This window comes from Parasteatoda tepidariorum, chromosome 11 (assembly GCF_982258835.1).
Source record: "Parasteatoda tepidariorum strain Cologne lab strain chromosome 11, Ptep-v5.0, whole genome shotgun sequence".
Classification (NCBI taxonomy): Eukaryota; Metazoa; Arthropoda; class Arachnida; order Araneae; family Theridiidae; genus Parasteatoda; species Parasteatoda tepidariorum.
Window position 1 is genome coordinate 96,397,834 of NC_141765.1, and position 25,335 is coordinate 96,423,168.

A 25,335-nucleotide genomic window follows, 5' to 3' on the forward strand; every position below is an offset into this window, starting at 1 on the left:
ATTTGGTCATTTAATTTGAGCACTTTTCTAAACCGTTTAATTGTTAACCTTGAATTATTCATCGTTACTCACACCAGCTTTCATATGATCAATAATCGAACCCTTTATCATATGATCAGTTTTCAATCTTACTATTATTTGAACATTACTTGATTATACTATCATTTGGCACGTTTTTAACTTACCTTTACGCATCACTCGTTCCCTATTATCAATGATACAATCTATTATTCAACAGTATTTAATTCTGTTATCATTTGATTTGCTTGTTAACCGAACACTCTGGTATTTCATATTTTTAATGATTTTCTAAGTCACTCCAAATACTAACTTTTTAACCATTCTCATTTGTTAAACTCTAACCAATAAACTATTTATCGGTACTCTACCCCGCTCACATGTGATCAATCGAACATTATTCGTTCTTATTATCATGTGATCGCTTTTTATATCATTTTCTTTTGATGAACTGGAGTCTTTTATTCATACCTAATATCAAAGCAATGCTCGATCGCACTATTATTTGGACCCCTTATACATTAAATCAATTACCCATTTAACGGTTGCCGAAGCTACTATCATTTCGTTAGTAATTAATCTAACCCAATATTATTTGATCATTATTCGAACTTACTAACTTTTGAACAGTATTCGACTTCAGTGTCCTTTTGAACGCTTTTTTAAACTGCTCGCTTTAGTAACTGCTAACTTTTTAAACCACTTTCTAATGTTAGACTCGAACCCTCTAACCATTTATCGCCACTCGAACCTGTTATATGTTCATTGTCGAGACTACAAGAACTAATTTAGCCATACGTGACCTAATCTTTATAACATATGGCCAGAGAAAATGGTGTTAAGTTTCTCTACATAAGTAAGAATGTTAATTAACGAGGTTAAATAAGTACCGAGCCGTATCGCACATCGCATTAGTTAAAATATATTTCTTTCTTATCTACTTTTGTTATTCACCTAATATTTATTATTTGTTTATGCATTTTATTGTACCCGTCATATATTTTTGTTTGTGTATCTGGTAACTTTGATGTATAATAAGTCTACATAGCTTCGTACCTGTCCTTGTGTTAAGTCTCTGTGTAAATATGTAGTGAAAGAATTAAAATCTTTGTGAAAGAATATGTCACAGAACAGGATTAATTGCTTAGCCTAATATTTCCCTACCTTGCAAAAAATTCCTGTTTTCGTTGTGAAAGATGACGCCCACACAAAATATATTTTACTTACATCACTGGTTTAGCATATACAAAATAAACTATAGTATAATATCATACAGTGTTACTCATTTTTAGTTATTAGATATTTTAACCTAAGTATGGCGGAACATATCCAGATCCATCGTGATAAGCATATGAGATGAGTGTTGACCACTCAATCCCTGTTTATTCTGTATCCTTGGAGAGAGAAAAAAACTGAAGAACCATCGTCAGAGTGGGAGTACCTAGAACAACACGAGAAAAGTTTCATTACACCTTTTAAGAACTTCCACACAAAAGGATGCATTTAATCGCGTTTGTAGACCTCGAGTCCTCCTGATTTCCTTAAACGTTCTGTTGTGACAATTTGAAAGATTTTTTTAAAGAACGTGTCCATGCAATAAAAAATTTGATCTACCTGAAGTTCAGTAATCCTTCTCTGCAGAACGATGTGCAGTTTTATGTTCTGTCTATCTTCACTCCATCTCCTCTCTTGTTTTTGCAGAGTGCAGGGTTAGTGAGGGGGAGGGAGTGAAATAAATGCTGGCGTCATAACAACAGATCTGAGAGTTTAACTGATAAAACGTCTATTTTATTAAAAATAAAAGTTCTATATTCGCTCTAGGTTGAATATCGAATTAGACTCAATTTACTAAAGATAACTAGTTAGCGAAGGAAACCGGGATGTGTCAACTTTCCATTTACATTTACTGCAGTGATATTTGATATTTTAAAATTATCCTCTTTATTACTTGCATTTTATTATCATTTCACCACCATTCATTGCTCATTTTCTTCTCAACTGCAAAATGACTCTTCCTTTGAATTTGCATTTTATAAAATATTTCGCTTTATGTAATGCCTTTGACTAAGAATTTTGAAATTTGGCTAATATTTTTTTATATTCAGCTAATTTCCTGGCTAATAATTTAAATTCCTTCATGTTGGTCCTGTATCTATCTCACCCTCTTTCGCTGTGTATGTAAGTATGTATGGGTGTGTGTGCTACATAAAGAGCTTCAATTAATCACTTTATTTATTTATCTAAATTTCTTTCTTAAACTATTATTCTAGACAAAAAGGTCTTTCTCACACGTTAATACTCACATCCCGTCTTTTAATCTACAATTTTGGTTTTCAAGTTCTCTATTATGTGTGTGTTAAGCATTTTAACGTTTTTCCCTTTGCTATCTCGTGAGTAGGACTTTTCCCCTCAACCTAATTAGCAGACCAATTATAACTTTTTAAATTTCCCTTATCCCCTAAAACGAAACATTTTACGAAGATGATTGTTCTCTTTCTAATAATTATTAAATAAATATTGTGCCCTCTTCTATTGCTCCCGATGTTCCCAATATTGCCCATTGAGGTTGAGGATTGCGTTTATGAATTCATTCAGCACGATGTGGCGGTCCCTTATAACGTAACAGAACATAATATATCTGCGAATGAAAAGTTCTATCATTAGGTATAACTGGTTTCGAGCTTTTGCTGGAAGGCGGTGGTAAATCTTAGGTTTTATCAGATTGCTTGGTGAAAGTCCGAATTTTATATTAGAGCAAACTTCGGGCTTTTAGTAAGCTACTTTCGTAAATACTAGGTTTTACCAATAAATCTTAAGATTTACAAGACTTCGGCCTTTTACAGTAACATAATTATTCTCAGGCACTCTTAATTAGTAACTTTACAATCGCGATCCTTTTCTGATCATTTCCTTACAGGGTTTCAAATTCTAATATAATAAAATATTTACATGTATAATAAAATATTTCCAATATAATAAAATATTTACATAATAAAATATTTACATGTAATTAATTTTTTTCTTTTAATTTGAATACAGTTGCAAGGAATAGAGTATAGAATATATATGGAATTCGTATAGAATAGGGTATGCAGAATGGTTTTCTAGGTCTGATTAAGACTGTAAGATTAAAAGAACAAAAAATTAAATTAAGAGTGCAAATCTTTCATTCCAAATATTTCAATTTGTTTACTTATGAGCATTCCTTATTAAACATTTTTTAGTTTATTATAAGTAATGTTTTCTTTATAAAAAATTTAAATTTTTCTATAAAAATAGTCAAAAAACTTTTTTTTTTGTTTGAAATTAAATGACAAAACATTATATGTTTCCGTATGTTTTACATTATTTTAATTTTTGAAGTAATTAGATTCCTAAAATTATGGGATGTAAAGTTTAAATAGACTATTAAGATTTCTCTCTTACAAATATATATATATTAATATTTAATGACATATATATTTGTTCCTTTCTTTAAAAAAAACAAAAAACAATAGATTCTATTTTGACATCTATATTGTCACTGCGTTGCGAATAACGACACGCGATTACGAAAATTAATTTTCACTTTTTGATGCAGCTCCAGACGGCTGCATTATAAATTCATATAGGTTTCCTGTGCTTTTATTTATTGCTCTTTGGCAATTTACACGCGTTTGTGTTTGTGTTTTTTTTTGTTTTTGTTTCTGATATTTTGATTCGATAACAAGACCTGACACTACTCCATAGTTGATCAGCAATATATAATTTAAAATAGTCGCGTATTTGTAAAAGAAGTTTAGATTTTTTCCGAAAATGTCGCTTTTGAGCTACTTTTTGTAAAAATAATTTGGGCTAAAAAGAAGATATAGAAGGGCTGGTTCATTTCATACTCAAAGCTGACGTCACGCCGCACACAGATCTCAAAAATCAGAACTAGAGGATATGAAAAATTTGCTGCTTTCAGTAAGAAATGAGCTGAATGTTCGACACTTTTCTGATACTAGCTGTCAAATTTGACACTGTTAAAAATTATTTCTGTTTAAAAATATAGTATTCATACATTTTCTTGGTATTCCTTATAGTATAATAAAAAAAATTTAGAGTTAGAAAAATACAGCAATGGTTGTCATCGTTTTTTAATTTTAGTTTTAAACTCTTTCTGTTAAGTAAAAAAAGGGCATATAAGAACACTTTTACAGTTACTTATTGTTCGATAATAATATGCAACTAGTGCATATTTAATAAAAGTGTCATAATATATTTTATTAATTGTTATGCCTCATTTTAATTTATTTGCTTACTTATAATTAAAAGAACAATTTATTTCTATATATTATCACTTGGAAACAAAAATATTAAATGCTAACTACTAAAACAATAATTTTTGAGCATATAGAAATGGAAATAATACACGTCCTCATAAATATTGGAAATTAAGGCGTTAAAATTAAAACGCATAAATATTTTCAATAATATCATTAAAATATATCATAATTGGAAAAATTTATAAGCATTAATGTCTTTTATTTTTTAAATTCAGGATTTTATTTTCCTCGATCAGGATTTCTTTCTTCTTTGAAGATCAATCAGAATTAAAGAAATTCTGATTCTTCTTTTCTGTTTAAAGTTATCCTTAAACGTCTAAATAAAAAACATGAAGTATAATGTAGAAGGATAAATTCTTCCAATATATTTTATACTTCATTTGATATCACCTTCGTATTTTCTAAAATAAAACGTGAAAAATTGCGCTTTCTCACTTTGTGTTTTATAAAAATTCTTGCAGGTCGCTATCGAGCAAGCTGATTTTCTGAATACTACTTTTAAATTTTTGAAAACAGATAAAGAAAATCACCTAAAAAGTTTTTAAAAAACATAAAAAACAATGAATGTATTGAAAGAAGTTTAAAAAAGATGCTAGTTACAAGCGAAACAATTTATTTTATAAAGCCAGAAGTTGATGCTTTCGCCACAGTGACGTCACTGACTGAAATCAGAAGCTCGGAGAGGTACGAGTCTCTTCAAAGGAGTAAACCAGCCCTTTTATTCTCTCATTAGCCCCGAAAAATGGTATCCTTAGTTGTTTTACCTCATTCTTAGTAGCGATAGGTTACATTTCTCTTGCCAAAGGAGGACCTGTAACTCTTCTTCACCAGAAAATTGAATGCGACCACCTGAATTAAAAAATAGGTAAAAAATAAGAAATAGCAATAAAATCACAAAATAAAACAAAAATAACAAATTAATGTTTTTTTTTTTTTTTTTTTTTTTTTTTACAAAATAAATGTGTACAGTGCGCAAGAAAAATCACCCTGAAAAAATTTTGTCTGAATTATTGGATTTTCTCTAAATCGAACACAAAAACGTACTTTCTCTGATTACACATATAACTTTCTTTTTGTTGCATATTTGAATTCCTAACCTTCTTAAGATGCTTCATTATTGATATTACTACTCAAATAGTTTAGTTAGGAGAGCGGATGAAAGTTTGGTCCCCTAAAAATTATTTTCACTTTTAGCGTTTTTAGTCATACTTTAAAGACTAATTTAACAACATTAATTAGATTGCACCCACTCATAAAACTAATTTATCTAAAGATTATTTCATGCAAAAAAACAATACTTTTTAATATTTATTTATTAATTTTTATTATTTAATTGTGGATGAAAAGAAATTGAATTAAGGTATAAATTTTTTATACCATATAAATCAACGTATATTACTATTATGAAATCAAAAGTATGAACTATTTTTATTTAGTATAAGCCAAAAAAAATTAAAGTGAATAATTTTTAAAGAAAATAGTTTGAAGACAAGAAGAAATATTTAGATGGGAAGATTAGTATTTAAATGTGGTTGTTTGACGAGACGAACTTGATTTACGCACCCGCAGCTTAAAATTACATTCATACTTTTGTCGATGGATGGTGGGTTAGAATTCTTTTGCCGTTAGGCTAACCGTGGGAGGTTTTCAAGGTCTTCCTTTACCCTTCACGTAGCGCAAATGCTCGTTAGTTCCCTCAAAAACCCCTCCACGAAGGCAAATTTCTCCCAATACTTGATCCAGAAGTTCCATTGTCTTCTGGATTGGGTTCAAAATTATGAGGCTAGGAAGTTGAACATTAATAGTCGCAAAATTTCTCTAAGAAGAAAGCTGAAGAAAGCAATCTAGAACATCCGTAAATCTTTCTTTTAACTGAACGCAAACAACATTTCAAAACATATTTTTCATTAATGATTTCCTTATCGACGAACTTCTAATATCATTTCGGTGAACTGAGAACTATCGATTTCGTAATCGCATACTATTACGGATACTTATTACTGTAAAATAAGTTTTTTAATGTTCATTTTCGTGTAAATTAAAATGAAGATATTTAAGTGCCTTGCCGTAATAAAAAAGGGACGTAACCAGTTGTCGGCAGTAGCGCGCTGCAAGTAGCGAAACTACTGTATTTGCTACTTTCTTCCGTAGTTGGTAGTATCGTGTGCAGTTTTTTAAAAGAAGTTTTGCAGTGAGTGGTACGATACAAAAAAAAAATGTAGTTTGTAGCGATCCTTGATAACTTCTTTTAACGTTATTAAATAAAGAAACCAAGTTTAAACTCAAAAAATTTCGAAAAAAATAGATGAGTAATCGGCCTAGTTGTTCCTGAGAAATCAAATTTTAAAAACCGCACTTTTTCAAAATTTGATTTTGCAGGAACTATAAAGTACGTTTTTGTGTCTGATTTCGAGACTTAAATTATCCACTGCATTTATTAATTGGCATATTGGTGGTCATCTTCTCAAATCATTAAGATTGAGAACGTGGGGATCCGATCATTAGATCAGAAGTTATTCAGGGTGGTCCGTTTTTGCTTTTCGCTCTGTACTTCATTTCTTGGAGGATATAAAAAAAAGCTTTTATAACTTAAATGACCTTTGACAGTTTCCAAGTATTTCTTAAATCACTGTCGAAAAAAGCATAGAGTTTGAAAACTAAAGGAACAAATTCGTAAAAAATGCTTTAAAATAAAAACAATTTCATGTAAACATGAATTAAGACTTCTTAATATCTCCTCATATTTAACCAAATCAATTTTTTATTCAAAATCATTTCTAATATAGGTGAAAATTAAGATATCCAGTTAAGTTTTTGTCTTCCATAAGTAGTAAAGTAGTGACTACATTTCGAAAGTAGCTTCTAGTCGCAACATTAAAAAAAAAAATAGTTGTAGTTAACTGCAAAGAAAATACAGTTTTACCGACCACAGGATGCAACCATATTACACTGAAGAAATCTTCAGAGCAACTGTACGTAATAATAACGTCCTCTATAGGTTTGTGAATGACGGCACGCGATTTGGAAATTTAATTATCACTTTTTCATGCAGCTTGTGACGATTGCATTACATATTCATATTGGTTTACTGAACTTTATATTTATTGTGTTTCGGCCATTTTCACACGGTGTTTCGGTTTTGACATAATTATTTGAATTTGATAATTAAAAGCCTATATCACACGAGAGGAAATAAGTGCAACTGTAAGTGTAACCGAAACTGTAACTGCAATTTCTCCAAAAATTGCTCGAAAAATCCTCGTGTGATATAGAAATCACGGTTGCACGAAATATCTGCAACTGTTCAGGCAATTTCTTATATCAACAAATCAGATCGTTTGCTTTTTATGACGTTTCAATTTTATGTGATGACGTATACAAATGTAAATAAAAATGGCGGCGATGTTGGTGAAGAGGATGATCGGATGGAATTTTTTTATAGACGAAACGGAACAGTTTTTTTTAGTTTAATAATAACATTTCCTTTAAAATTAAAGCATTAAAAATACTTTCACACGATGAGATAACCATTTCAATGCAGTTGATGTACTACCATAACAGGATATTGCACATCATTTTAGTATCGGTGAGTATGTGACGGACGTCACATACTCACCGATACGGACGATATACCTACGGACGTGATAAGAAATTGTCAATATTGATGGATGAATCCACATTAAACAGTTGATATGCTTAAAAAAAAAAAAAAAATCCGGTGAAGTAAATAAAGTCTCCCGGTTAATAAATAATAATGAGCGAAATGCTAGAAAAAAAATAATAATAGCGAAAAGCTAGAAAAAAATGATGGGAAAAAATAGCGAAAAAGCTATAAAAAAAAATAACGAGCGAAATGCTTGGAAGAAAAAAATATATTTATATAATGAGCAAAAATTGAAGTTAATAAATAAAACAGCATTAATCAACTACTGGTATCTGTTCATCGAATTCTATCACAGATAAAATTCTGGAAGGGGAGTAATGTGGTGTAACTACCACTATAAATAATAAATACCAATTCACTAGTATATAAGACATGTTAACTTGATTCTATCATGAGGTACCTTTTGATAGATGAAGGTTGACATAGTCGATTTGTAATTTCCCCACAAGTATAGTACACTATTTTCTAGATAAATTTTCTTTAAAAATATTTATTTATTTTAAGCTAAAAAAGTTAAAACTTATTATAATTTGTTCCGATCAAAGTTTTAATTACTTTAAATAAAATTAATTTCTATTTTTATATATGTAAAGATTTATGCTGGCGAAAAGCTTTACTTTGAAATATTCGCCAAGCAACTCGCCAAACTTTGTTGCATTATTATAACGTAAAATATAATAATGATTGTATTTCTTTATTTTTAAATTTTAATCTTTATTTCTGTTGATTGTAAAAGCATGTGTCCGATTATTTGAAGTTTTTTTATTATTATAATTATTTGTGAAATAATTATTTTATTCTTCCCTAAGAATTCTTTTAATTTTTGAAAATCTCATTTTAAAACAAGTTAGAAAATATGTGTGGTAAATATTTACCTTGTCTCTCACAAAGTTACCCCATTTTCCAGTAATTATTAAAAAGTATTAAAAAAAAGATAGGGTATTATATATAAGAAGTAATTATTAAAAATGCAAATTCCCAATCTCCTTGTCTGTTTCTACATTCATCCCCTCTATTTTTTATTTATTTATTTTTTTTTTTGGTGTATGATGATTTGCATAATATTTTGTTTATAATTATTCAAAGTTAACTAATGATACTTTACTTTTTATTTATACTTCACATTTATCTTTTGATACTTAACTTTTCTACAATGACAGTAAGTATGTAAGTGTACCTTACTAATTTTTCAATATACTTACATTTTTAATAGTCTTCGTTTATAAATACAATCTATTTTTCTTAAAACAAATTTCAATCCAAACATAAGAACTACAAAACCAAATATACCTGCCATATTTCATTAGTGTATAGAATAATCTTAGAACTCTAATCAAAATATCTGTCAAACTTAAAATAAGTTTAAAGGGGATACCTAAGGACTTAAATGATTTCAAATTAATGGTATTTAATCTCTCTTATTCTAATAATGTGTTGGTAAAATTTTATCATGAAAGTGATTTCTTTCTTTTATTTCAGATATTTCGTATAATCCTGTAAGGTTTGTCTGGTGAAGAAGGAAAGAGATGCAATACTGTTTTTATGAAAAAAATTTAAAAATAAGAAATGAAAATGAATAATGTTCTAATTGTTTCACTTGACAATAAATGTTTTATTTTTTAAATTGATTCTTGTATTATTTAAAAGCAAAACAAAACACGTAAAAGGCTATAACAAAATAATATGATACATAAAAAGTATGTTCTTAATAAAATATTGTTTTTTTCTTAGTTATTAATAAATTTTAATTTATATACTATAAATTACAATAAATTTGTCCTAAAATAAATCCTATAATTTTTAATTAAATTATCTTATACCAATAATGAATGTTTACAAATTTTACAATAATAATTTGTAAGTATGACATTGAAAATCCTCTTATATTTAAAAAACAATTTTACTAAGAAATTAGAAAAAATAATTTTCATAAAAGTGATATTCCTGTTATGCAATGTGTAAATGAATAAAATTGATGATCCCTTAATGCAATGTAAATTAATTTGATGACAATAAAATTCTGAGACATTGTAGTATAGATAAGTCTGACATTATTTGTTATGCATTTTTTAGACTAAATTTTAAAAAAATAGAATTGATTTGATAGATCTAATAGTTTTGATGTTATGAATATTTTATGTGTAAAAGGTAAGTCAAAAATTGTATACTTCATACTTTAAACCCTCATTTCTTCTAAAGAATTATTTCAAAGGACTGTTTTTTTTAATTAAGCTTAAAAAATTAAATTTGAAGAAATGCCTTGCTTGCTTAGATAACAATGTCAGTTGCATAAAGTGGTATAAGTAATAAAATTGTCCTTTCTACACATGAAACTTTTATAAATTTTCGAATTGCTAAACTATTGAATCAGACAACTTGGTTTTATACTCATTCGATTTAGCGTATACACAGATAATGATACCCCACTTGCCTAACTAGCATGTTAAATAGTAAATATATATAAATAAACTATGCTTTTACACGGTGCGGAGCCAAATCCTTCAACAAAAAATAAGCAACTTTTAAAAACATTTTAGGCACTCAAAAAATATTTTTAAGCACTATGTAAATTGAAAAAATGCAGAATAATTTTCAAAGACTTTACATGATCATGATAAAATAACTAGAATTTGAAAAAGAACTCTTTTCTTGATTATATTAGCCATTAAAAAATGATCAAGAGATTTTTCGGTTCGATTTCCGAGGGTGGAAAATGAAGTCTGAAATTGAGAATATCTTGCAAAATGCAGCAGAGTTGCACATGAGAGAGTAAGAATCTCACCGAACCCAGCTCACTAGACGCACATGCGGACTTGCAAGTATTTCACCAAACCTGTAAAATGATTGGCGCTTTTATACACTATGAATTGACGGTACGCTGAAATTGATCGTGGTTGAATGAATTCTGAAAACGTGAAATAGAAGAATGTGAAAAGCACGTTTTTACATAATACGTGGCGAAAATCGACATTCCCTTTCATAAATCTCATTTTCGAAAAGGGAAAATAAAGCACTTTTTAAAAAAGCTACGCTCCATGTTTTATACCTTAGTCACTCAAATCAAGATAAAAAAAAATCGTCAAAATTCTTGATAGTATTTAAGTCCATCCCCCGTTCACCCGCTTATCCTTTTAGGGACGCAACATGAAATTCATTGATATCTTAACATCTTATATATATAATATCATCTTATATTATGAGAATAATCATCTTATATATCATCTTATATTATGAGATAGAAATCGTAATCCTTTTTATACTATGCTACCTCACTTAAAAAACCCTTTTTAAAAACGCTAAGCACTTTTTAAAAACGCTGCGCATCATGTTTTATACATTAGTCACTCAAATCAACGTAAAAAAAATCGTCAAAATTCTAGATAGTATTTAAGTCTTTAGGAACGCAGCATGAAATTCAATGATATGTTAATATCATCTCATATTATGAGGTAGAAATCATAATCCTTTTTATAATATGCTACTGCACTAACGGGGAAATAAAGTTTTCAGAATTTTTATTTGCTGCTGAGAAAAAGACAACACAAATACAAATGTAAAAAATTTAATCAAAATCAATCAATATTCTACAGCGTCTGTGATTTCTTTTTCCTCCCTTTACGAACATCGTTGAGAAACTATGATATAATAGAATCATATGATAAAATAAAATATGAGCCAAAAGTAAAGATAAATAACAAAATATGGTAACCCAATTACATGCAACTGTTCAGGCAATTAAGCAACCCTTTCGGCAACTCCGAAAGGAGGAATTGTGCTTAGAGTTGCAGGTAGAGTTGAAGTTACACTTACGGTTGCACTTATTTTTCTCTCGTGTGATAGAGGCATTAGATTTGACACTACTCGATAGTTCAGCAACAATATACTTTTTAAATAGTCAGATATTTGTAAAATAAGACTAATTTTTTCCGAAATTGCCAACTTCTTCGCTATTTCTTGAAATAAAAAAAAAATAGTAGCCTTAGTTACTTCACCTCGATCTTAGTTGCAAATAGCCACATTTCACTTGCCAGTGGAGGGACCAGTAACTCTTCTTTTTTTCAGAAAATCAATGATGACCACCTGAAATTAATTAAGAATAGGAGAAAAATAAGAAATAATAAACAAATCACAAAATAAAATAGAAACTAATTAATAAATTCACGACTTTCATGTTTTACAAGATAAATGTGTGCAATGCGCAATATATATATATATATATATATATATATATATATATATATATATATATATATATATATATATATATATATATATATATATATATATATATATATATATATATATATATATATATATATATATATATATATATATATGTAAATATATATATATGTAAATATATATGTATATATATATATATATATGTAAATATATATATATATATATATATATAAATATAGAATATTTATTACATTATGTATTATATTAGCATTGTATAATAATTAGACCAAATTATTAGATACACTGTAGCGTTCTTATAATTGCATGTTTTGCACGAGTACATATGCAATACTTTTAAATTTAAACATAAATGTAATGGGTTTCTATGGAGATTTTTTATATACTTCCCATTCGTATTTATTTTTAACATATTGCATTACAATGTTAACCAATTAATACACAAACTTAAACAAGCGTAAACCGGTTACAGCCGCGTTAAAACGTTAAAGTTGCAAAGTATCACCTGATAATTAAGATTTTATGTAGAATCTTACAGTGCGTCTAATAATTTGAGCAGAGATTGTTGATTCAGAACATTTAAAGTATTTGGTAAAATTCCACATAAAAAGAGTGATTTTTAATAAAAGGCCACTAAAAGCATGTGCGCGAAAACTTAAAAAAGCAGTTTTAAATATTATAAAATGTGATAATTCTAAAAACAATTATTGTTCTTTTGACTTAGTAGTTCTGTTATCTTTATGAAGCTTTTAAATTTATATTTATCTGACATTTAAAAATAGTATCAACAGGAATATGCATTGTGTACGTTGGTGGGTATGGCGACATAGATTGAATCACTTTAACTTTTTGAATAATTTTGAAATGCAATCCCCGAGTTTTAAATATTTCTATTATAATTGATGTTAGATTCTTTACAATGATTATTGATTTTGTATAGTTAAAATAGTTTTGAATCTGAGATTTGATGCAGTATTGCATTACACTTAAATATAAAACTCCGCATTTAAAAAAAAAAAAAATTAAATAACATTCAACACTAGAAAAATTTATCGTCTTTTACTTAGTCAAAACTTGAATTCTGTATATGTGTACCGAAAATTATTAGCCCCCTGGCAAAATAATTCATATTTTGTTTTTCTTATTATGTCTTACGGCCTGTGTCATAGTTTTAATGTCCGTTTATCTGTTTCTTACATTATATTTGTATGTTACTGTGAATGCCCCAAATCAGTGGTTGTTGACTTCCACCGGTGAATGTTGACAATCACATAGTAGCTTTGGTAAATGTGCAAAATATCAAGTTAAGTGCCCTTGCCCGGTATGCCCTACATCAATGTTTTTTAAAGCTCTAGAGCCACTGCCCTCTTTGCATTTAACCGGTAATCCCAACTCTGATATTTCTCCTAAGCTATCTTCAGCAGATATAAGAATATCGAATAAATACAACTACATCAACGAATAAATTAACAACAAATCGGATATAACAAATATTTCGGACATTCACCAGTGAGGATCGACATTATAAATAAGTTAAAATAGAAAAAATAAGTGTATATATATATACATACAGGGTGATTCTAAAAAGATGGGCTAAATTTTAGGAAGTGATAGTACACACCCAAGCAAACAATTTTTTATTAAGGAATGCGTGGTCGAAAACAAAACCAAAAACCGCTAGAGGGCGTCAGAGTGTATGTTCTTATATGAGGCAAAAACACACAAAGAACGATGAAGTTAAGTTATAAAAGTAAATTTAATGGCATGTGCTTACAATAAGTGTTCAAAACAGTGGCCGGCAGCGGCTATGCTGGTACAACGGCGAAGAAAAGATAGGCGAACTTTCCCTGCAGCGGCCGAAAGCTTGGCGACAAATAACGTAGAGCAGTAACTCGCAATAGGAATGGAGCTTTCTCGATTGCATCAAACAACTTTCCAAATGCGCCAGCACCTTCGCGTTTTGTTTTCGACCATGCATTCTTTGATAAAAATTTTGCCCATCTTTTTAGAATCACACTGTATGTATATAAATAAGATTATATATATATATAAATAAGATTATATATATATATAAATAAGATTATATATATATATATATAAGATTATATATATATATATATATATATATATATATATATATATATATATATATATATATATATATATATATATATATATATATATATATATATATATATATATATATATATATATATATATATATATATATATATATATATATATACATACATACATATATATACATATATATACATATATATAAATACATATCATAATAAATAAAAACAGAAAAACACGAAGAAAATTTAAAAAAAATATCAAATAGATTTTCTTTACCTTTAGGTATGCTAACAGAATGGAAATGGGGTGTTTATAATTACTTTAAAAACTTTGTTTTCAATAATAATGACAATTTAAATAACAGTAACAATTCAACAAATTTTTCCAAAATTGTTTAATCTATTAAGCAACTTCAAAAAAATTTTGTAATTATTCCCATAGACAAAGCTAACAATATTTATGCAATCTTCTGAAAAAAATTCTATGTTGAACTTTTAAATACGGAATTTAAAAAAAAGTAAAAATTTTAAACTTAGTAATTTAAACAATATTGTCGTTAAAAAATTTTAGCTTTATATAAGAGATTAAAAATTAAAATTAGCAATATACAATTTCCTTACTTAATTATCAGTCCTAAATATACATACATACATATATATACACACAACTTATTTTTTCTCCAAATGTCTATATTACAAAAAAAAAAATTTTTTTTTTCTTCTCTTAACTACAACATTTACCATACAGTAGCTCGTTAATCAAGTAAGGAGGTTTTGTCCACCAAGCCCTCCCCAAAGCTACGCGCTGCTTACGGTAGTAAAATCGAAATTAAATAACTGTAAAATATTTTTTTATATTCCTTTATACTTCAGTTGTCAAGAGGTTAAGAAAGAGATGGGTATTATTGATATCTTTCGGAAATTACTCACAAAATTGTTAAAAATTAAAATATATCATTGTTGAGTTAAAAAAAACTTCTATAATAAACTAGCACTATCTGAATTTATTGTATAAAAATTTTAAAAAATCATCATCAAAAGCAGCTTTTCATATAATAATAATATTTAAACTATTTTTTTACTTCAAAAGCAAAGTCATAAGACGAATTATTAATGTTTCTTGTTTTTTTCCCTTCCTTGCTAACAATTCACCTGTTGCTGTATGCTTTCCTAACATACTTATGCATACTAATTATTTTTTAAAAGCATAATTGATGTTTCTGCAACTGTTTTGATTGCATGTCTTTCATTTCAATTTAACTCATTAATAGTTAGGCCATTTGACAGACTTACAAGTCTGAAAGTCTGACTCTAAGGTCTGAAAGTTATAATTATGTTTTTAAGAGTTGTGAATCTTTAATAGTAATTATTTTTATTTTATAGTAATTATATTTATTTTTTTCAGCAAGTTTTTTTGATTGCCATTAAAAGATGGCCATAAAAGATGGAGGAATTGGGGTGGGTCAGCAAACAGGAGGTTGAGTCCACTGGTTAATAGTTCAGGTTCACACTTATAGATTAATGGGTAGGGGGCTGGGGTAGCTCGGTTGGTAGGGCACTGGGCCCATGTCCAAGAGGTCGTGTCCGAAGACTCTAGGTGTATTAAAAGGTGACTGGTGCACGTTAAATCTGTCAAGTCACAAAGTCATCCATGTTCCCATACGCGCAGTTACGCCCCATTACGTCTAATGCAAAGTTCGATGCACTGACCAGGTTTCATTTGAATGACCCTCTTACTTCAATTTATACTTTTTTCCACATGTTTTGAAAAGATAAATTATCAGCATAATTTGCAAATATAAACACTTTTCTTTCAATAAAGTGTTCTTGTAAAAATTGTAATAACTATATATTTTAAGATTTCTACATAAATTTTCGAAAAAATAAAATATTTTCTTAACATTAGCCAAATAAACGTAAACTCAGGTACTTTTTTAAAATATAGTACTTTGGTTTGATTATTAACATTGTGCTACACAGAGTGGACTGCTACAGATTGTCCAGTGTTCATAAATGGTTAATTTAAATATTTAGTACACACATGGAAGTTCCTAATATCACACTATAAACAAGTCTAATTTACACACTACACCTATATATAAATAAAAGATTAAGAAACTATTTCCAGCTCACAATAATATATTTTACATTATCTGTAAATACAATTTGCTTAATATGCCATCAAATATCCAATCATACAAATGAATAGTTTTGCTATACATTGAATCCTAAATAAAAACAGATTTGAGTTTTATTTAAGATTAAGTAATTTTAAGTTGAATTATAATGTTACTATTGAATAAACATATACTATGCAAACAGAAAAAATCTTTTAAACATATACAGTTTGTGGCCAAATTATTAGACGCGATTCTATTTTAAATCTTAATTATTAGGTGACATCTTTGTTGTTTTTACGTGGCTGAAACCGGTTTGCACTTCTTTATTTTCGTGTATCACTCTGTTAAATTAGACGATATATAATATAAATTTAACGATTGGATAAATTAGACGGTATATTATATAAATATAGAGTATTTATTATATTAAGTATTACATTAGTATTAGACGCACTGTAGTTTTTTTAATAATGATATGTTTTGCTCGAGTTTATATGCAATACTTTCATATTTAACATACGTGCAATGGGTTTTTATTCAAGAGATTTTTCATATACTTCATATTTGTATTTATTTTTAACGTATCGAATAACAATGCTAACGGATTAATGCACGAACGTAAACAAGTTCAAACCGGTTTCAGTGGAGTAAAAACAATAAATCTGTAGAGTATTATAATTAAGATTTTACATAGAACCTTTAGTGCGTCTTATAATTTAACAAGGATCTGTACATCTGTAATTAGTAAAAAATTAAAATAACTGACTAATGAACATCTTAAAAATATTTAACTGCTGATAATTTCAGATTCATCACTATGTATCAAAAATAAATACTTTTTTTTAACGAATGGGAACACGAAACTATTTTATTTGATTTTTAACAATAGGCCAACATTTCGATGCATAGGTTAATGTTTAGAGGCAACATTAAATGGTTGTTTTATGGTCTAAAATTAAAATTAATTCAAAAATATATAAAAAAAAACACTAGTTTTTGTTTTCTTTTTACAGACGGATAGAGAAAAGAAAATTTCTGGTGAGGAAGTGTGGGCTGACAATTTAGTACAATAAACAAAACGAGATGTCGAGCGTCAATTCCTCGAAAAACTCTTGCATTGCTTGCAAAACTAAATATTTAATTTGTGATCTGTCAAATAATACGAAAGCACCAAGGAGGGCGAATGGCTTATGATTTGCTAATTGTTTCGTACAAGGGGGTAGAGGGTTATTTCATTTTATTTTATAACCGTCCCAATTTAGGGTTTAACTACAATTGTTAAACTTCGTAGCCTTGTAATTTTGTTCACAATACAGAAGACAAAGGAATTCATAGATCAAATATTAGGAGAAGGAAGGAAACATAACATAAGGAGGAAAACCGAGAAAACAATCTTAATGGTTCCACCAGATAAAGTCTCCCATTATGAGTTCCAATATTAATGGGTGACACCTGCTAATTAAATAGGTTAATTATTAATTAAGTTACGAAATCAGACACAAAAACGCACCTTTTCTGACTAAATTTCATTTTATTTTTACATATTTGGATTTTTGACTCTAAAAATCCAGGGAGGGGGGGGGGTAGCTGCAATAGAAGAATTGTGGTTCTTATATTTTCTTATTTTTTGTGGTTTCCAATACTTTTTTCTGAGGGGGGGGCGGGCTTATGACTATTAATGTTCAATTCCGTATTCTTGTAAATTTGAACCCAATCCAGAAGACAAGGGAACTTCGGGATCCTGTATTGGGAGAAATTTGCCTTCATGGAGCACTTTTTTGATGGAAGTAACCCACATTTGCATTACATAGAGAGAAAAATCCCGAAAACCTCCCACGGTAAGCCTGGCGGTTTAGGGACTCTAACCTATGATCCGTCTACCATTGAGTATATTTTACGTCAGCACACAGTGGGCCAGCATCCAAGGTTTCATGGCCAAAATTAGTATTTAGATAAAATGTGCATTTAGGGTTTTTTATGTGCAGGTAAACTGTGCAGGTAAACTTCATAGTTGAAATTTTGAAATACACTAAAAATACTCCAAAAATACAAAATGGCGGCTGAAATATGGCGAGCAGAAATAGAAAAATGATATAGTACGTTTAAATAGTTACATATAGCAATGAAAATATAATAATTTTCGTAATTTTATACTAAAAATTAAAAGCAAATTATATTTCCGAAGTAATATTATAAAATAACGTGAATTACAAAATAACGTGAAAACATGAAGAAAAAAAACATAATTTTTGTTTTTCGGTATATTTAGTCCACCTTTGCAATACGGGCAAAATGGGGCAGGTTTTTTCGAAAGAAGACAGCAAAGAAAAGTTTAGAACTCATGGAACTTTTTAGAATTAAGTTTCGAAAGTCATTCAAACATTGTAAAATGTCAAATGATAAGATATAAACTATAAGTTTGTCAAGAGTATTAACCAACAAACTGAAAATTGTACTGTAATTTCAGACTTATTACTCTGATGAAAATGTAACAGTAGGGTGAAATTCCTATATATATATTTCTGAAGAAAAAAAATTAAAAGTTACATTTAAAGCAATTTCTTTAAACATATTTTTCATAAAATTTTACTTTCATCGGTCCAAAAAGTAAATTATAGTGCTTTGAATTCGGGATATTTTAAAACTGCCTACACATATTTAATTGAAAAATTAATGTTTTACTTTTGGCCAAAGATCATAGTCTTCTGGCCCACAGTGCAGCACTGTAGTCGGTGTGAGCAGGGTGCGGAATTCGTATCTACCAGCCATCGCTCAGAATCGAACCCAGTTCATCTCATCGGGAAGCAAACATTCTATCCCATGAGTCTCCACGGCTTCAAAGAGGGAGAGGGGAGGAGAGTTATGAGAAATGCTTGCTTAGGACCTTAAAATATCCTTATTTTAATTTCTTTCTTTTTTTTTTTTTTTAATGGTAGTGATTACAGTGGCAAGTTTTAAGTTCCTAACATAATTTTTTGAAAAAAAAGTTATATTGGCTGTAAAGTATTTTATCTTGGCAAAGCATATTTTTATTTTATCTTGGCTAAGCATATGATTTGTATGTGTCCTAACATATTAGTTGCAAGAATTATAAAATTTCACCCACCGTCCTTGCTATTGAAAATATTTCAGATAGTCCACATTTCATTCTCTTAAGCTTATTAATGATCTAATACATATTTTTAGCAATTTTTACTTTTTTTTTAAATTTTTCTGTTATGGGAATTCGTGTGTTTAAAGATTGTTTGTCAATTTCACAATTTTGACACAATTTTTTATTGTTATAATTTTTTTTTAAGAGAGAGAGGTTTAACGAAACTTTTAGCTGGATTATTGATTTCCTACGATTGGGTGAATGATACTTATCTTCTAAAGTTTATTAACGAGCAACTTTTGGTGGGTCAATGATTTATTTTCAAGGGTTAAGGTGTGGAGGCAAAATTCAAACTTGTGGTAGGGTAAATCAACCATTGAATGAACAATTAAGAACAGCTTATATTTTTTAAAAAAATCATAATATTTTTCAACTATGTAAATTTTGGAAAATGAAAGTTTTAACATATTTGAAATTTATAAATTATTATTTCAAAGTCTTGGTGGTTCAAATAATAAGTAGTAAGATAATGAAGTGATTGGACAGATCCTACCAGTGAATAAACATGAAAGTGTTTGAACACTCGTTATTATGATTATATTGAGACTTTTTAAGGACTTATAAGTCATACAGATGGGTGAAAACAACATTTTTACTGAAATTGAGGCATACAATACTAATTATTTTGAAGAATTTTACTAAATATGATTTAATGCAATTGCGTATCGAAAAGTCGATTAAATGGAAGAAAAAAATTGGTAGTGTTTAATCTAAACCTTTATCTTTTCTTCTTTCAGCTGAGCTAACAAAATATTTGGAGAGTTAATGTTTGGTGAAAAATTCAATGCCGTGGTGTTTGGTCAAAAATAGAATGAAACGTTATGGGTCGTAACTTTTTTTAGATGCTTGGACTAAGAAAAATTTCGAGTTCACCGTGAACGTTGTTTTTATTGTAAACTAATTATTTTTAATACCATTTTTTCGATTTCGTTTCTTTAAAAATTTGTTTTTCACTTGCATTTTTTCCGGTTCATTTAAGTTTTCGTCAATCAAATATTACCTTTAATCAAGATGGGTCTTATCGTTATATGCATAGAATTTTTTTTTTTAATTTCGTATTTTAGTACAAATATATAAAAACTATCCGATAATGTAACAGTTTTTTAGTAACCATTAAACTTTTTTTAATATTTAAAAAATATTAGAATGCGTTTCTGCTTGTAATTTGAACATTGGAAAAAATATTTATAAGGGACACCGATGTTCCATCTTAGTCAAAGGGTAATTTTTGCTTTGCTTCTTCATTGAAGTGTTACTAAGAACGTTTTGGTGACCTAAAGCTTTCCTTCGATCGGCTTAAAATTTGCGACTAAATTCCTAGGATGGTATATTTTTAAAGTTCTAGCAAAATCATATTTTAGCTATAACTATCTTTTAATGGATTAATAAAAGCGACAGGCACTCAATTATGAGCTAACAATTTGTTCTGGTACGCTATTACTAGCGATCAAAATGTAGACTTTTTTTTTTGATTAAAATTTAGCTAAAGCAAGTTTATAGCAAAAACCGATTTTTGAGGGTTGGATAATCATTTTATACTATTGGTTTGTTAACAAAATTATCTTTTCTGATTGCCACCTTACCAATTTAACCATAACTCATTTTGACGTTTCTTTTTTCCAACAATTTTTAAAGGAGATAATGATTTCTATAATAAGCCCTATTATGGATGCGAAATTTAAACTTAAGGTTTTTCGGTTAGAAATTTGTTAAGTATGCTTATCCATAACTTATTTTTGGTGGATAAGCAGTGTACGAAAATGTTTGCTGAGCTAACACTTGAATGCAAAGTTGAACTTGTGATATCAAGGTCAAAATTTAGCCAAAGGTTGTTTTGACCAGAAATTTGTTCTACCGGATGAATTAAAGAAAACTTCTAAATTAGGAAGTTAAATTCAAAGGACGATTTGGAATTGAAATTCCAATTTGCGATATTTTAGTCAATATTTATAACTTGCTTTAGCTATAATCTTTTTTATTTCTAGTTCTACTTTAACTTGTCATGTATAATTTTTTGAAGTACAGTTCAGTGAAGACACAAGTCGTCGCGGCGACAATTCATTGTGGGGACTACTCGTCGCAGACACAATTAATCTCAGGGCTACAATTTGTATTTTTCAAAAATTCGTCGCGAGCACAATTTCTTGCAGATTCGATGACACACGATCTATTTACGAAGACAAAACTCTTGCATTATTTACTAAAAGCTAACTAAATATTTAAATTGTAGCCATTTGATTTGCATCCAACTTGAATTATTTTGGAAGCAGAAGAAAGTCAAACAGGAAATTATTAAAATAATGGAACGCCTTTTCCTTACAAGGGAACTTGAATAGACGGCGTCAACAAATGTGAGCTGTACATTTAACGAGCTCTATATTTCATGTAATGCATTAATTGTATCTCACTGTTAACAATTTTCTGTATGCTATTAGTATTTTTATTAACATTATCATTATTATTTTATGTATTTATTTATTTATTTATTTTTATCTTGCAACCTTCGCAAATACTGTATTTGTGTTCTTTAGAAATGATTTTCGAATTTTCGATTAATTTATTGTTCAAAATTTTGTTAAATTTTCTAACAATTCCTGTTTTGAGTTTCCTCTTGTTTGAGGATTTTTCTTCACGGCTGCCTCGCCGTAACTCTTCTTTCTGAAATTATATCTGTTTTCATGGGCTTTGGACAAATTCTGGTACTTTTCATCATCACAATATGTTTGTTACCGTTTTTCAATGTTTTTTTTTTGTTGCCTCACCTATTATGTTTGAACACTCAAACTTCTAAATTCTATTTTCTGAATCACTACTATTAAGATTTCACTAAATTCCTTGAGGCCTTCTGGTGTTGCCATGAATCGCCACCAAGCCTACCTTTTGGAATCCTCTTTTTTTTTTTACTGAGAGGTAACGTGCACGCACTTACAGTATTCTCCGGATGCCCCCTGACAGGGGCGGGACGGGGTTAAGCTTTGATCTGATTCAATTTGTAGCAGTTAAAATATTACGAAATCATCTGAGGTTTGCTTATTGTTACCTACAAGGGGGCAGAGATACATGCATAAGAATTCACTATTCCGGAATATTTTTTTTTGCAAAAAATTATAACAAATAATGCGGAAAAAATTATAAAATTTTATATTTGTAATTAAAGTTAAATTTGGGGAAAGAAGTTAAAAAAATATCTTTAATAAGTTTTTGAGGTCAAGACATTTGACTATGGAAAAAAAAAACTCTTAAGGAATATTTAACTTAAAAATTTCCGAAATAAACTAAAATGTATGTTGTATTGAATTTGAATGTGGTTAAAATGACAAACGTTATTAATAATTTTTGAAACATTTGTTTGGAATTTTTAAAAAAAAAATTGTTTAAGGAAGGAATCATTTTGTACAAATTACAATGCAAGAATTCCTGTTCAAAATGTTCCTGTTATTATAAATTACTTTCAAACAAATAATATTTTTTAATTCCGTAAATTTGTTTTCGGATTTGTTTAAATAGTTCCGGAGATTTGGATGCAAAAAAATAAAATTAATCGCAAAAGGCTCGAAGGTTTTCCGATTTAAACTATTTGGAACAAATTTTCTATTATTATATTTCGATTCAAAATAGATATCTAACATTTATCTATAAATTGTAGACTGAAACTCTGTACTTAGCATAAGAAAGTAATTTGATTTACCGAAATGTTTGACCAACAACTTTGTAAGCCGTAACAAAATTTTACAAGAAGAAAATTCATAATGTGCAATAACTTTTAACGTCAAAGATAACAGTAAATGCTAATTTTAATAATAAGTGGTAATTTAGGAATTAAAAGGTACTGATTTCATCGGAAAAGCATCAATGTATAACATTTTTTTAAAAATTTCTATAACTATCTAAAATTTAACTTAAGATTCTGAATTTTCCAATATATTTTAACAAGAGCAAAGACATTATTTAAATGCAAATATTTTTGTAATGCATCGCAAAGAACTTTCATAATTTAGTTTTCTTTACAGTTAAAATTTATATATAACACAAAACTATCGCATATTGAAGACAAAATCATGAAAATTATTTGAAAAACCTTTTATTGGCAAACAAAAATGGTCTCTTACCAAACTTACTAGCGCATAGAAATTGAAAAAATAAAAAGTATTTTTTTAAAATAAAACAAAGTTTTAGGAATTGGCTGGAAAAAAATATTTTGTTCCCGAAAATGCAAATAAATTAAATAAAGTATCTACCAAAATTCAAGTGCTAGAATAAATTTAAACAACAAGCTATACTTTAACCAATTACCAAGTTTTAACTTAATAGGTTTATTAAAAGTCGAAATATTTGAATTGAAAAAAAAAAAACAGATTAAAAGGCATAATTTTGAATAAAACAAAATATATGAGTTTGCAGACGATTTCAATTAATAAAATTAATTAGATACTTTTTGTTTTCTGTAAAAGGTTTGCAGTATTTTTGCTGTAATTTTAGAAGTTTAGAACTTCAGAAAAATTATCTTATATTTAGTATTTCAATGCTCAGCATAAAACAAGTTATAGCACGCATTTTTTTTTCCGTCTAAAAGTCGAAAACTTTGTTAGGAAAAATCCTCGAGATCCCTTAAGGCAGTGTTTCCCAAACTTATGACGTTTGCGTACCCCTTAAAAATTTTTCGTAACGCTGTGTACCACTAATAAAAAAATTAATGTATTTTTTACTATGAAAAATTGCACAAAAGTCAAAAATCACAGCTGGCTGTTGACACCACTAATTATTAACTGTTAACTCTGCAGAAAAATAACTAATAGAAAAATACGTAATCGTAAATTTCCATGGCTAGCTTTGTTTTAAAATATAAAATTTTGAAATTTTCGTTTGTTGCAAGATATTTCGGATAAGAACGCGTACCCCCGTTAAACTGTTTCCGTACCCCTGGGGGTACGCGTACCACACTTTGGGAAACACTGCCTTAAGGGAACATGATAGTGATCAAAAAAATGTACATTCTTTTGAAGTACACGCAGGAATTTTAAAAGTAAATCTACAATGTTTTAGTTAGGCAGAACATAACTTAAAAAGTGGTCGAACACGCATTGCTTTATACGTTTAACGAGTTCCTACAACGGGCTTACTAATTTGACGGCAGACAATGTTGTTGGTTGAATGGCTTATAGTGTTTTAGATTTTAAGATCATAAGTTAGTTAAAACTTAATTTGATCGTAACTATTTTCAGCGGCTATGGTAAGAATCATTTTATAGTTTCGGAGAAATTGACTTTTACAAAAGTCGTACTTTTAAAATTCAATTTTCACGAACTATTCGACCTATTTCGCTCAAATTTTGTATTTTGCCGTGTAAAATTACATCCTTTAAAGTATAGGTTACATAGTTTACATTTCAAAATCTTTCTGACTTTCATTAAATAAAATAATAAAAAAATTATAAATATTTTCTAAATGTTATTCTCTGAATTGAATTATTTTGGGATAAATGAATTTTATAACTTAAAATATCGTCTTCACTAATTAATTAGCATATTTAAGATTACCCTCTCTAACCATTAAGACTGGGTCTTAGAATGTGAAAATCCGACCATCAGATCAAAAATTATTCTAGGTGGCTCGTTGTTTGAATTTTTTTTAAGCACATTAATGTTGTCAACCTATAATATGCCACATAAGAAATTTGACATATAAACAAAAAAAAGTTATTATGATGTCCAATCTAGCCCTATCTCCTCTCCCTTTTTAATTTTGCATATGAACAGATTAAGAGCTATATTTAAATTATTCTTAAATAAGC

General features: G+C 28.5%; 1 long non-coding RNA gene across 3 annotated transcripts in view; it reads right to left on the minus strand.

The window, feature by feature from the left end:
• The window catches only part of LOC147801936 (uncharacterized), a 117,643-nt gene that overhangs the window by 13,463 nt on the left and 78,845 nt on the right, over positions 1-25,335 (minus strand). For all 3 annotated transcript variants that reach the window (XR_015430465.1, XR_015430466.1, XR_015430467.1), the window contains 2 exons: positions 11,982-12,069; positions 5,090-5,174 (listed from right to left, as the gene is read on the minus strand). This is a non-coding gene — a long non-coding RNA (uncharacterized LOC147801936). The remainder of the gene's footprint in view (positions 1-5,089; positions 5,175-11,981; positions 12,070-25,335) is intronic.